This window comes from Primulina tabacum, chromosome 5, assembly GCF_025594145.1.
Source record: "Primulina tabacum isolate GXHZ01 chromosome 5, ASM2559414v2, whole genome shotgun sequence".
Taxonomy (NCBI): Eukaryota; Viridiplantae; Streptophyta; class Magnoliopsida; order Lamiales; family Gesneriaceae; genus Primulina; species Primulina tabacum.
Genome location: NC_134554.1, coordinates 33,559,813 through 33,576,197, shown reverse-complemented (window position 1 = coordinate 33,576,197; position 16,385 = coordinate 33,559,813).

The window sequence follows — 16,385 nt, the reverse complement described above, 5'->3', positions numbered from 1 at the left end:
GATGGACACTACTACCACCATCATTTAAAACCACGATGAAGAAAGAAGATGATAGACACTGCTACTACCATCATTTAATTACCATTTTCAGCTTATACCTATTCTTGGTTTTAAGATCATAACGCATCTCATACTTATTCAAAATGCATTTATAATACATTGCTGAATTTCTAACTCAATTTCCCATATTTCATCAGAAGATATTGAATTGAAATTTGTTCGTTTTGATAGGCTATAGGCTAATTCGCACAAAACAGAAACTTTGTACAATACTTCTTGAAACACATTTTAGATTCGTCACTTGATAGCATAAATTTTTTTAATGAAATTAAATTCAAAATCATAGTCTTTTACTTATAGAATTCAATAGAACACACTACATCTACATGAGCTCGGGTACAGATTCAAAACATGAGCAATTCCAGTAAAATATTCATAACACTCTCAATTCTTCATAGAATTAAACAATTTTGATGTCATTTCGAAGATAAAATATCGCTCTACAACTTTACATTGGCCCATAATCACAAAATATGAAAAAATAAATCGCAACAACCCCAAAACAGAAGGCTAAATTCGAGCATAAACCGTAATTACCGAATTTACCTCCGAGTTCAAAATTCTCTAAACCTACAATATAAATCCGATATATACGTCAATATAAAAGCATCAAATTTGACGAAACGAATTTAAATCGGAGCGGTCAAAAACTCAAAAATCGACAGCCTACTTAAATGAACAAGGCTGGAATTTAAGCCCAATGTTTACCAAGATCGGAGCTTGAACTAATCGTTATCGGTCTCGAGGTTGTGACACGCCGGAATCTCTCCGGAGTAACTATTCACGACCTAAAAACAGACCAAAAATACCCAAGCAAAACAAACCAAAAACTCACCAAAATCTTACAGAAACAGCGCGCTGTTCCGGTAGCGAAATCACCAACGATTCAAGCTTATTTTCTTCAACTCTACCTTTAGATGCAAGCTATAGGTCTTGTGCTAGGTATAGGGTGCTCGACCGACCCATTTCTGGTGGTGCAAGCCGTCACAGTTTGGAGAGGGGGAGGAAATGGCCGACGGGATGAGGGTTTGGGATTGGGGCTTTCTTTCTTACAAAATTGGTTTGGGATGGGAAATAGATTTGCTCTCTTTCGTATAACCATTGTCTTAAACCTAAAAAAATTCGATTAAAGACAACAATTTTTTTTAAAAGCATTGTAGTCCCAGAAAAACCGATCTAAACCATTGTCTTAGACCAAAAAAATTCGTCGAAGACAACTCGTAGCAACGAAAAACCTGTAATAGACAACAACTGTTGTCTTATACTCGGGAAACTGTTCAAAGACAATATTTTAAAAAAAAATATGTCGTAGTCTCAAAATACCCGTTACTAGACAAAGGTTTTGTAGACACACAAAGCCAACGGTTGTATTTGATCATAAAAAACCGTACAAAGACAATGATTTTCATTAAAACAGTTGTTAAAAAGAAAAAAGACAATGATTTTAATAAAAATCGTTGTTTTTTAGTGTTGTTAAATTCATATTTTTTTGTAGTGAAATAAAAAACTTGATCCAAACCAACCTAGCTATTTGACGATGATAATAAAAATTGATTATAATGTTAACAATGCTGGGTCATCGCAAAGACAAATCACCCACTTTTTGTTCTTTAGTTTTTTTTTTTTTATATGTAATATATTATCCAATATGTTACTTTTACATATTTGTGTATAAATTGGTTAATGAAGTTGTTTTTCAAAGTTCTGATTAATTTATTTTATAGTTTTGCATGCACGTTATCTGTGACCTACCTGATATTTATTTTAAATGGTTGGTTTATCATAAATCGACTTATTTCTTGCAAGTTGTCAGTCCAATCAATAGTTCAACACCACTACATGATTGTATACATATACACAACATGAGAATGATTTTTATTTTTCTTTTTGAAAAAATATTCGGTGGAGACGCCTACAATATGAAGTCTTGAACCAAGACCTCATCTTTATAATGGGACGCAGATGTCATATGGTCAAAATTTCATGTCAAGGTTTTTTTCACATATATGTTTGATTTTATAAAATTTATTGAATTACAACCTCTAAATAAAATTGATTCTTCACTTTTTCATTAAAAAAAAAAAACTATTTTTGTGTTTCTTATCCCCAAATTTTGCTTGTGCTTTTGCTCAATTGATTCAAATTCAGAAGTCGGTCTCGTGTAATTTCTGATTCTTCAAATTTATTTTGATATTTTTATAAATAAATGATAAATTTTCTAAACACTCTTACTCTTGCTAATATTTTTTTCTAATCCAAAATTTGTACAATATATAATTTATCACATTAATTTCAAACTCACGCTAAGTCTAATTCTTGGATTCATCCTTGAATGAGAGTAGTATCGAGATGATTGACCTCTTAAGACGTTCTCATGTGCCAAGCTACTAACGGGCAATATTATCTCTGCTGGGGACATGGCTGACGGTAAGAAAATAGTAAGATTGATTTATAAGATATATGAGACAACATCAACATATAAACACGCAAATCCCCAAATTCATTGGCTTAGCAACCCGATCCATTAGCACTCAATTAGTTGCATTATGCACTATCACGAGTACAAGGAAATAAAGTTGTGTTTTGGCTAACAGCTATAATTTTGGGCCTAGTGGTATGAGCTTGATTCTGACAATTGGTATCATAGCCAAATTCACTGGTTCGATTTCATTGATTGCAATTAATATAATTATTAGGATAGAGATTTTCGGGATGCAATTATTGTTTGAACTGGAAAAAATAATCGAAACGCGACGTTTTTGCTGATGTATGGTTTAAAATATTTGAGTTGTATCATTACCACTAATTATTATTTTTTGTAAAATGACAAATGTTCGCTCCTACGTACGAATCCGTTCGGGGTGGGTTAATCCTTGTGAAACAGGTCCACAAGCGGGTTGGCGGCATGTCTTGGGTTAAGTGTGTGTATATATATACATAATATAATTATTTAATTTGTGATAATATAGTTTTTAAAATATTGATAATATAAATTTGGAAAATAATTTTAATGATTTATTAATTTTTAAACTTTTAAATTTTTTATTCAATAAAATATAAAAATAATATAATTTTGACAGATCCAACAAGTACAACCTAGATTATAGTCGTCAGTTTCATGGGGAGGGAGGTTCTGGTCTCTTATTTAGCCAAACCCACCCAGATGTCATCCCCATGCGTAATGTGTGGGGATCCGGACGCTAATCATGTTCTTAATCATCATTGGGACTAATTAATCAATTATAATAAATAGGGTCTAAATTTTTTTTTTTTAAATAATGCAGAACGTAGTGACATAAAAACATATATACATCTCAGTATATAAAAGTACCAATTCTGTACCACATACATTTATTTAATTAAGGTTTAACAGCTAATATCAAGTGTCCAACCCTATCTCTAATCCAAGTCCGGAGCCGCCACTCTAATCACGATCTCTCTCTTTATCTCCGTGACCCTGAACCTGTCTCACCTGTTGTCACGTACACATACAGACAAGACAACAGTCGGATAATTCCGGTGAGAATATAATCCCAGTATAAATCAACGAAACATGCAATCATATAAACAAATATAAAGCATGTAACAGGTAACAGCAATATGTATCAAAATCTGAAACATAACTAATATCAAACTGTCGACAATACTCGTAGCTACACAATTTAGACTAGACTCAATCCTAGTCTAGGGATCCCGGTTTCCAGAAGTTGGCATTCCTATATCGACCAACAGTAATAGAAAAGACTCCAGTTCTATCCACGTCGATAAGGTATCGATCACCAGAAATATAAAAAGGTCTGATTCTATCCACATCGATATGGTATCGATCACCAGTAATAGAAGGAACTCTAATTCTATCCACACCGATATAATATCGATCACCAGTAATAGAAGAAGCTCCAATTCTATCCACACCGATACGACATCGATCAACAGTAATAGAAGAAACCCAAATTCTATCCACATCGATGGCCAATCATCCGGTGACAGACTTTGGCACTATCGCCAATACACTATCTTGTGACATCGTGCAATGTGCCCGTGGCGATCCTGTCACTATCAGGCACTTCTGTCACAAGATTACTCGTATAATACCTGTTATCTATAAATCAAGAAAACAAGTACATCAATCAAATCAATGCAAATATCAATGCAATAAAGTAAATTATGTGATTTAGGGAAACTCAAGTCTAGACCGACTTAAGTCGATCTCCCGATACCACATTGACTTATACCTTTCGTTCGTAGTTTCGGTCTGGAATTCAACTCTGTCAATCCTTCAATCTGGAAATGGCAATATCAATGATATCATATCAGTATACCGTTTAAATTGATACCCATCTGATCAATAATTCAAATCAACGCTATAACCGCACAATCCCGATATCCCGGTCAATATAACATCACCAGATAATAATTCCCTCAACTAATAATCGATACCAATACAATCTGATATCATATCTCAGTCAATTAACTTCAGAAAATCATAACAATTCCATAATCAGTCCGTTTCTTAATCTGACTTCGATTCTATGATGTCTAACATGTCAAGAACATCATATATGAATTCCATTCAATTCTGACAACATCATAATTTCAAATCATATCAAAACGTAGTAAAACTTACGTCCAGTTGTAGCCTACGTTGTTAGGAACTCGGTACCGAAGTCGGATTCAAAATCAGACGGACGGATTTTACACGGTTGAAATTTGAAGCGCAAGAAACCAACACTTTCTCTCAATTTTCCGTTGATTTCTTTGATGGAATACGTGTAATATGTATATATATATATACATCTCGCATGCCCCGAAACGTGTCTTCCGCAAATTCATCCAAAGCATCTCGCGCATATGCGTGTACTGTCTTCGCGCATATGCGCGAGACTATTGTCTCGGCGCGTGTCTTCCCAGCCTCTCGCGCATATGCGCGCCTCAATTCCGCGCATATGCGCGAGGCTCTCTGGACTCGACCTGTGCAGCTCGCGCATATGCGCGCCCTCATGTCGCACATATGCGCGAGGTCTTCTGCCCATTTGGCGCATGGGTGCGCATCACGTCGCGCACGTGCGCCGATGGTACTGTCCTCGCACATACATTTTCACACGTTACTTCAAATCGTGTCACGGTTAATCCTTTCAAAATCATATCAAATTATAAATCAATAATTACAGATTACTAGGATTAAATTTTCCGGGCATTACATTTCTCCCCCCCTAAGATATGATTTCGTCCTCGAAATCACAGGCAATCCATCATATCAATAAGAAGGTATGTAATAAAACTAAACAGAAATTTACATCAGTGAAATAATGCTGGGAATTCTTGTCTCATATCTGATTCAGTCTCCCAGGTGGCTTCTTCAACGCCATGACGAGTCCATTGTACTTTCACCAACGGAATCATCTTCGTTCTGAGCTGTTTTTCTTTACGATCGATAATCCGAATCGGCTTCTCGACATAACTCAATGTCTCATCAAGCTCAGTTTCGTCTGGCTGAATAACATGTGAATCATCAGGGAGATACTTCCGCAGCATTGATACATGAAAGACATCATGTATTCCAGATAATGAAGGCGGCAAGGCAAGTCGATAGGCACGATCTCCTATCTTTTCCAGAATCTCATAAGGACCGACGTATCGTGGAGACAACTTCCCTTTCTTCCCGAATCGGACAACACCCCTGAAAGGAGAAATATTCAGAAACACTCGGTCTCCTGCCTCAAATACCAACGGTCGTCGTCGAAGGTTGGCATATTTGGCTTGTCTGTCCTGGGCTGCCTTCATTTTCTTCTGGATCAACTTCACTTTTTCCGTCATATCTCTGATCATATCAGGTCCAGTCTCAGGAACTTCAGAGATATCATCCCAATACAGAGGGGATCGACACTTGTTTCCGTACAACGCTTCAAATGGAGCCATTTCAATACTCGTTTGATAGCTATTGTTGTACGAAAATTCGCAAAGAGGCAACGCATCTTGCCAATTAGTGCTAAAATCCAGCACTACAGCTCTCAGCATATCTTCCAATGTCTGGATCGTACGCTCTGACTGTCCGTCAGTCTGTGGATGATATGCGGTACTCAGATGTAACTTAGTACCGAGAGCTTGCTGCAAACTCTGCCAGAAGTGCGAAGTAAACCGAGGATCACGGTCTGAAACAATCGACTTCGGCACTCCGTGCAGTCTGACCACTTCCTTTACATAGATATCGGCCATCTGATCATATCTATATGTCATCTTGTATGGAATAAAGCATGCTGATTTGGTCAATCGATCAATCACAACCCAAATCGCATCGTAACCTCGGGAGGAACGGGGTAACTGTGTCACAAAATCCATGGAAATGTGATCCCATTTCCATTCAAGAATCGACAAACTTTGCAACAATCCTCCGGGTTTCTTCCTCTCAGCTTTCACCTGTTGGCAATTCAGACACTTGGCTACAAATTCAGTAACATCAGATTTCATCTGTTTCCACCAATACTGTGTCTTCAAATCATTATACATTTTCCTGCCACCAGGATGAATGCTAAAACGACTGTTGTGCGCTTCTGTCAGTATTCGCTGTCTCAATTCTGAAATATTTGGCACAACAAGACGATTATTCACATACAAAATACCATTTTGAATCTGATATTCCGATCGATGTCCAGCTCTGACCATAGCAATCGAATTCTGTACGTTTTGATCAACTTTTTGTGCCTCTTTGATTCTCAATATCAATTCTGGTTCAGCTCGAATTGCATATAATCTCAGAGGCTGACAATCAGTTTCAAAGGCTAATCCAGACATACAGCAGTCTTCTATTAAATTCGAGACACCCCTAGTCGATAAGGATAAAGAACATATCTTTCGACTCAGTGCATCGGCTGCTGCATTGGACTTTCCTGGGTAGTATTTGATTTCACAATCGAAATCTTTTAGCAAATCTAACCATCTCCGCTGCCTCATATTCAATTCGGACTGTGAAAACAGATATTTCAAGCTTTTGTGATCAGAATAATTCTCAAACTTCTCACCGTACAGATAATGTCGCCATATCTTCAAAGCAAAGACTATGGCTGCCAATTCAAGATCATGAATTGGGTAACGAGATTCATGGGGCTTCAGTTGTCTCGAGGCATAAGCAATAACATGTCCTCGCTGCATCAACACACAGCCCAATCCTCGGTGAGATGCATCACAATAAACCACAAAGTCACCAGTACCTGAAGGAATCATCAACACAGGCGCACTGGTTAATCTCTTCTTCAATTCGAGAAAACTGGTCTCACATTCCTCAGACCAAACAAACTGAGCATTTTTTTGAGTCAACTGTGTAATCGGTCTGGCAATACTCGAAAAATCTTTAATAAATCGGCGATAATATCCTGCCAAACCCATAAAGCTGCGTATCTCTGGTACAGATGTCGGTCTCGGCCAAGAAATCACTGCCTCAACCTTACTGGGATCAACAGATATTCCGTCTCCGGATATAATATGCCCCAGAAATACCACCTGTTTCAACCAGAACTCGCATTTCGACAGTTTAGCATATAGTTTCTCCGCCCTCAAAATTCGCAACACGGTTCTTAAATGTTCAGCATGCTCCATCACATTCTTTGAATAGATCAAAATATCATCGATGAAAATAAGCACAAAATCATCGAGATATTTCTGAAAGACACGGTTCATTAATCCCATAAATACCGCTGGTGCATTCGTCAAACCAAATGGCATGACAATAAATTCATAGTGTCCATACTTGGTTCTGAATGCTGTCTTTGAGATATCATAATCCCTGACTCTCAGTTGATGGTATTCAGATCTTAGATCGATCTTAGAATACACCGAAGAACCCTGCAACTGATCAAATAAATCATCAATACGAGGCAATGGATATTTATTCTTTACTGTGGCCTTGTTCAGTTGCCGGTAGTCGATACAAAGTCTCATCGACCCATCCTTCTTCCTCACGAACAGTACTGGAGCGCCCCAAGGAGAAACACTCGGTCTGATATATCCCTTGGCCAGTAAATCCTCCAGCTGTTCTTTCAACTCTTTCAACTCAATCGGTGCCATCCTGTACAGAGTTCTCGAAATCGGAACTGTTCCTGGCATCAACTCAATGCTGAAGTCTATCTCTCGAATCGGAGGCAATCCAGGAATCTCATCTGGAAAGACATCAGCAAACTCACACACCACTGGCAAGTCCGCCAATGATGGGCTCGACTTCAGTAAATCAACTGAATATACCAGGAATCCATCCGCTCCTTTCTGCAATAATCGAGTCATATTTATTGCAGATATCAAAGGAATTCTAGCTCGAGAACCCTTACCGTAAAATTTTCACTCCTCAGCCATTTCAGGTCTGAATCGAACAATCTTGTGGAAACAATCGACTGTAGCCCTGTACTTGGTCAACGTATCGATACCGATAATACAATCAAAGTCAGATATCCCAAGCACAATACAGTCTAACTCAATCTCATGCCCATCATACGGCAGTATACTAGATTTAACAGATTTCACTGACATCAAACATGTCCCTAACGGAGAAGAAACAGACACTACTACAGACAATGACTCAATAGGTAACGCATGACTCAATGCAAACCTCTCAGAAATAAAAGTATGCGATGCACCAGTATCAATCAATACATATGCAGGATAACCAGAAATAAAACAGTTACCTGCCACGACATCATCAGGTGCATCCTGTGCCTGCTTCTCAGTCAAAGCAAATAGTCGGGCCTGCTGTCTAGGAGGCTGGCTCGCTGTCTGGCTCCCTCCTGGCCTCGGCTGTGACTGAGTAGGCGGTGCTGGCTGGAAGGAATGAACGGCAGCAGATCGTCTCCCTGTCTGAGCCACTGATCTAGATGACTCAGCGGCCTGGGATCCCTGGGCACTTCTTTGTGGACACACTCGGGCAAAGTGTCCATGCTGTTTACAAATGCGGCAGTTGCCGAACACTCCTCGGCAGTGTTCTGTGGAATGCTTCCCTCCACAAGTGCTACAGTAAGGTCATGTATAACTCTGGCCCTGACCGATCTGCCTAGAGCCACTCGAACTGGATGAGCTACTTCCAGCTTTCTTGAATTTCTTCCCCTTAGCTTTCAGGAAGTCTTTCTTCCCACTACCACTGCCGCTCTCAAATCGGGGAGCTGATGGAGGCATCTGTGATCTCGGTGCTGAAGGCACAAACGAAGCCTCTTTCTGTCTCATCAGACCAGCTTCAGCTCCCTTGGCTCGGTTCAAGGCATCAGTAAAATTGTTTGGCCTCCCGGTATTCACCAAGGTAAAGATTTCAGGATTTAGGCCATTTATGAACTGGTCCGCAACGGCCTCATCATGTTCAGCTACGTGGGGAGCAAATCGGAGCAGTGTAGAGAATTTGGCCACATATTCCTCAATGTTTAGTTGGCCCTGCCTCAAGTTTGCAAACTCGGCTCCCTTGTCCTTTCTATACGACACTGGAAAGAACCTTTGATAAAATTTAGTTCTAAAGAAATTCCAGGTGATAATCGTACCTCGTTGTTCCAAGGCCCGCTTTGTGGTAATCCACCAGTTCTTTGCCACATCGTGTAACTGGTGCCCTATCAGTTTCACCCTCTTCTCATCAGTATAGTCCAAGGACTCAAACAACATCTCGATATCATCTAACCAACTCTCACACTCCACGGAATTCTCCGTACCCTTCAAAGTCGGTGGATGGAAAGACTGAAACTTTTTTAACAATGTCTCCATTGGAGTGGCTGTCACATCCATGGGAGGATTTGAAGTACTACCCTGTTCAGGTACTCTTCTCGGAGGCATATCTGATAATCAAGGAGGTTAGTAATTCCAACTACCACATATCAGTTTCAATCCTCCTCGGATCATCTTACAGCTGATCCATTCCAAATAATACACAATACCATATCAAAATAAGATATTTCAGGTAAACATGTATTAAAACAGGAATTCATGCTAGCAATCAAAAGCAGGAAAGAAAATCTCAATCTACCCCGCTCACTAGCTCCTATCTCAGTCTCAAGGATCTATCGCTCTGATACCACCTGTTGAGGGGACCCGGACGCTAATCATGTTCTTAATCATCATTGGGACTAATTAATCAATTATAATAAACAGGGTCTAAATTTTTTTTTTTAAAATAATGCGGAACGTAGTGACATAAAAACATATATACATCTCAGTATATAAAAGTACCAATTCTGTACCACATACATTTATTTAATTAAGGTTTAACAGCTAATATTAAGTGTCCAACCCTATCTCTAATCCAAGTCCGGAGCCGCCACTCTAATCACGATCTCTCTCTTTATCTCCGTGACCCTGAACCTATCCCACCTGTTGTCATGTACACATACAGACAAGACAACAGCCGGATAATTCCGGTGAGAATATAATCTCAGTATAAATCAACGAAACATGCAATCATAAAACAAATATAAAGCATGTAACAGGTAACAACAATATGTATCAAAATCTGAAACATAACTAATATCAAACTGTCGACAATACTCGTAGCTACACAATTTAGACTAGACTCAATCCTAGTCTAGGGATCCCGATTTCCAGAAGTTGGCATTTCTATATCGACCAACAATAATAGAAAAGACTCTAGTTCTATCCACGTCGGTAAGGTATCGATCACCAGAAATAGAAAAATGTCTGATTCTATCCACATCGATATGGTATCGATCACCAGTAATAGAAGGAACTCTAATTCTATCCACACCGATATAATATCGATCACCAGTAATAGAAGAAGCTCCAATTCTATCCACACCGATACGACATCGATCAACAGTAATAGAAGAAACCCAAATTCTATCCACATCGATGGCCAATCATCCGGTGACAGACTTTGGCACTATCGCCAATACACTATCTTGTGACATCGTGCAATGTGCCCGTGGCGATCCCGCCACTATCAGGCACTTCTGTCACAAGATTACTCGTATAATACATGTTATCTATAAATCAAGAAAACAAGTACATCAATCAAATCAATGCAAATATCAATGCAATAAAGTAAATTATGTGATTTAGGGAAACTCAAGTCTAGACCGACTTAAGTCGATCTCCCGATACCACATTGACTTATACCTTTCGTTCGTAGTTTCGGTCTGGAATTCAACTCTGTCAATCCTTCAATCTGGAAATGGCAATATCAATGATATCATATCAGTATACCGTTTAAATTGATACCCATCTGATCAATAATTCAAATCAACGCTATAACCGCACAATCCCGATATCCCGGTCAATATAACATCACCAGATAATAATTCCCTCAACTAATAATCGATACCAATACAATCTGATATCATATCTCAGTCAATTAACTTCAGAAAATCATAACAATTCCATAATCAGTCCGTTTTTTAATCTAACTTCGATTCTATGATGTCTAACATGTCAAGAACATCTATATGAATTCCATTCAATTCTGACAACATCATAATTTCAAATCATATCAAAACGTAGTAAAACTTACGTCCAGTTGTAGCCTACGTTGTTAGGAACTCGGTACCGAAGTCGGATTCAAAATCAGACGGACGGATTTTACACGGTTGAAATTTGAAGCGCAAGAAACCAACACTTTCTCTCAATTTTCCGTTGATTTCTTTGATGGAATACGTGTAATATGTATATATATATATACATCTCGCATGCCCCGAAACGTGTCTTCCGCAAATTCATCCAAAGCATCTCGCGCATATGCGCGTACTGTCTTCGCGCATATGCGCGAGACTATTGTCTCGGCGCGTGTCTTCCCAGCCTCTCGCGCATATGCGCGCCTCAATTCCGCGCATATGCGCGAGGCTCTCTGGACTCGACCTGTGCAGCTCGCGCATATGCGCGCCCTCATGTCGCGCATATGCGCGCGAGGTCTTCTGCCCATTTGACGCATGGGTGCGCATCACGTCGCGCACGTGCGCCGATGGTACTGTCCTCGCACATACATTTTCACACGTTACTTCAAATCGTGTCTCGGTTAATCCTTTCATAATCATAGAAAACGACGCCAAGTGGGAGAAATGAACCCAGCAGATGAAACATAAGCTGGATGCACCAACTGGCAGTATTTTCTCATCATGAATTTGGCCCATAGGGATGAACCTTGACGAAAACGAAACCATAATTTAATGGAGAAGCTTTCCACAATATCTTTGAGCCTGCGAAATCCAAGACCCCCTTCAGAGACAGGAAGACATGCACGAGACCACCTCGCCCAATGCCATTTCTTATCCAAGGATCTGGATCCCCACAGGAAACCATTGAAAACATTCTCAAGCCTCTCCATAACTGCCAGAGGTGGCTGGACTACCTGGAACATGTAAATGGGAAGCGAAAGGAGGACACTCCTAAGGAGGGTCATACGACTCCCCGGGGAAAGAGTTTTAAGCTCCCAACCCTCCAACTTCTTCCTCACCATCTGCACAAGGGGATCAAAAAGAGAGCAAACTCTATTCCCACGAAACAAAGGAACTCCGAGGTATTTGATAGGAAGACAACCCTCCCCAAACCCAGTGATACGAAGGAGACGGGAACGAGTACGACCAGAACACCTCGGAGGCAAAATAATGACGCTCTTAACAGCATTCACCAACTGCCCCGAGCAGTTTTGATAGTGAAGCAAAAAATCCATGAGACTGTTCATCTCACGAGTCCCACCATTGGCAAAAATAATGATATCATCAGCATAGGCCAGGTGGGAAAGAAGGAGATCACAACCAGATCGGTACCTAATCGCAGGATACTGACGATAAAGACGATCAAGACCACGCAAAAGGTACTCAGCCCCAAAAATGAAAAGAAGAGGGGACAAAGGATCTCCCTGCCGGAGACCCCTAGTGGATCCAAAGAATCCAGTGAGTGAACCATTGATATTAACTGAAAATTGGCAATGAGAAATGCAGGCAGATATCATCGACACTACCTGCTCTGAAAAGCCATAATGCCTCAAAACATCCAACAGAAAAGACCATTGGACCCTATCATAGGCTTTAGCCATATCCAATTTCAAAATAACATTGCCACCACGGGTGGGGAGAGAAAGACTATGAGTGAGCTCTTGAGCAAGGAGGATATTATCCGAAATCACCCGCCCAGGAACAAAGCCACTCTTATTCCACGAAACAAGCCCCTCTGCCACCTCCTTCAGCCGAGAATATAAAAGTTTGGAAATTATCTTATTAGTCACATTACACAAGCTGATAGGATGAAAGTCCGACCAAGCCTGAGCACCCATGACTTTGGGAATCAATGTGATCGTGGTGGCAGTAAATCCCTGTGGCATGGGACTACCCCGAAAGAAATCCAGGACCGCATCCAGTAATAGAAGGAACTCTAATTCTATCCACACCGATATAATATCGATCACCAGTAATAGAAGAAGCTCCAATTCTATCCACACCGATACGACATCGATCAACAGTAATAGAAGAAACCCAAATTCTATCCACATCGATGGACAATCATCCGGTGACAGACTTTGGCACTATCGCCAATACACTATCTTGTGACATCGTGCAATGTGCCCGTGGCGATCCCGCCACTATCAGGCACTTCTGTCACAAGATTACTCGTATAATACATGTTATCTATAAATCAAGAAAACAAGTACATCAATCAAATCAATGCAAATATCAATGCAATAAAGTAAATTATGTGATTTAGGGAAACTCAAGTCTAGACCGACTTAAGTCGATCTCCCGATACCACATTGACTTATACCTTTCGTTCGTAGTTTCGGTCTGGAATTCAACTCTGTCAATCCTTCAATCTGGAAATGGCAATATCAATGATATCATATCAGTATACCGTTTAAATTGATACTCATCTGATCAATAATTCAAATCAACGCTATAACCGCACAATCCCGATATCCCGGTCAATATAACATCACCAGATAATAATTCCCTCAACTAATAATCGATACCAATACAATCTGATATCATATCTCAGTCAATTAACTTCAGAAAATCATAACAATTCCATAATCAGTCCGTTTTTTAATCTGACTTCGATTCTATGATGTCTAACATGTCAAGAACATCATATATGAATTCCATTCAATTCTGACAACATCATAATTTCAAATCATATCAAAACCTAGTAAAACTTACGTCCAGTTGTAGCCTACGTTGTTAGGAACTCGGTACCGAAGTCGGATTCAAAATCAGACGGACGGATTTTACACGGTTGAAATTTGAAGCGCAAGAAACCAACACTTTCTCTCAATTTTCCGTTGATTTCTTTGATGGAATACGTGTAATATGTATATATATATACATCTCGCATGCCCCGAAACGTGTCTTCCGCAAATTCATCCAAAGCATCTCGCGCATATGCGCGTACTGTCTTCGCGCATATGCGCGAGACTATTGTCTCGGCGCGTGTCTTCCCAGCCTCTCGCGCTCTCTGGACTCGACCTGTGCAGCTCGCGCATATGCGCGCCCTCATGTCGCGCATATGCGCGAGGTCTTCTGCCCATTTGACGCATGGGTGCGCATCACGTCGCGCACGTGCGCCGATGGTACTGTCCTCGCACATACATTTTCACACGTTACTTCAAATCGTGTCTCGGTTAATCCTTTCATAATCATATCAAATTATAAATCAATAATTACAGATTACTAGGATTAAATTTTCCGGGCATTACATAATGAGAGTTTCAAATTAAACCAAATTAATGTCAAGAGGACTTAGATTTGAACCAAATTAAACAATTTTATACAGCAAATATTGACCGGTTTAAAGTTTACTGGAACATGTATCAAACTCAATCCAAAACCAGATCAAAATAAAACAGATTGAGCTGGATTGATGATGGAATCGGAATGGAGTAGGACCAGATTGGAATTGATGTTTAGTTTATATATAAATTTAGAACTGCGAAGGTCTAATATCAAACAACAAAGTAATTAAATTTCTTTTAAAAATTAACAAACATCATTTATCATAATCAATATAAATCCACCTTATAATTTCGAAGTTTTTGATTTTATTCATTTTTAATATTGTAGACCATATTTTTATAATAAAACAATACGTTAAAAAATAGTTGTTATTTAAAAATAAATCTGTGTTAAAATATTTTCTCTCACTATTAATGTAGTGCAAGTAATAATAGAAACAAGTCCAGCATAGATTGGAATTGGTTTCAAATCGGATTGGATTCTGTTTGGATCAAAATTTCAAACAGTAGGTCTATTGTGAGACGGTCTCACGAATCTTTATATGTGAGACGGAACAACCTTACCGATATTCACAATAAAAAGTAATACTTTTAGCATGAAAAAGTAATATTTTTTTATTGATGACCCAAATAAGAGATCTGTCTCACAAAATATGACTCGTGAGACCGTCTCACACATGTTTTTGTCTTTCTCAAAACCTATCTTATTCGAATAGAACGTTGGATTTGGTTCGACCTGAAAATGATTATAGAATTCTAGATCGAGCATGATTGTATCATGTCGATATCGAATTGGTTCGGATCAATCCTAACTGTTAACCATAATGAAATGAAAGTACTTTTCAATTACAATGAATTACTTTGATTTGATTAATATTAATTTATTCTGAAGTGGTGAACATAAATTAGTGACTAACTTGAATAAATATTCTTCGGGTATGGTAAGCTCTGATCCAACGGAGAGTTCGGCTTGCAGCATCCGCTTTCGTGCCCTTACGGTCACCCTCAGTTGACCTCATTCATTTCAAGAGAACATCGCTCACATGACGTCCAGGCATAAAATATATTGTGCAATTGACATTCATTTTATGAAATTTTACATGTGAAATACATAATATCTATGTTATTTGAGATCGAGGAACTTAGTTGAATTTCGATGGATCAAATTGTTGGACTTATGTATTGGGCTTGTCCATTTGAATGAGAAATTGGACAAGCTTGAGGATGGTAAGTGGGAAGTGTACCACATAGGAAAAAGAACATGGCTTGGTGAGCTTATATTGACTTACACTTTGTGGAGGTGTAAGAAAGATTGGTCAAGAGGCTCTCTCTCGCGCACGCCGGCGCGGGGAGGTGCAAATCATGGGCCCGATTTGCAGTGGAAAAAGGCTTGACTTGTGTGCAAGCGTACAAGCGCGACCTGTGTGCGTCGAATGTCGGACCGATCAAGGCAAAATTTCCCACCAAGGTTCACCTAGCTGCCTGACTCTTCATATGGTCTGCGTGACCTTTAGCGTTTCAGCTGGACTGACCTTTGGTGTTCCAGCTGCATTGACCTTTGGTGCTCCAGCTGGACTGACCTTTGGCCTTTTGGATGGCCAGCCGTTACTGTCCATATGGAACCGGAGTGCCTATA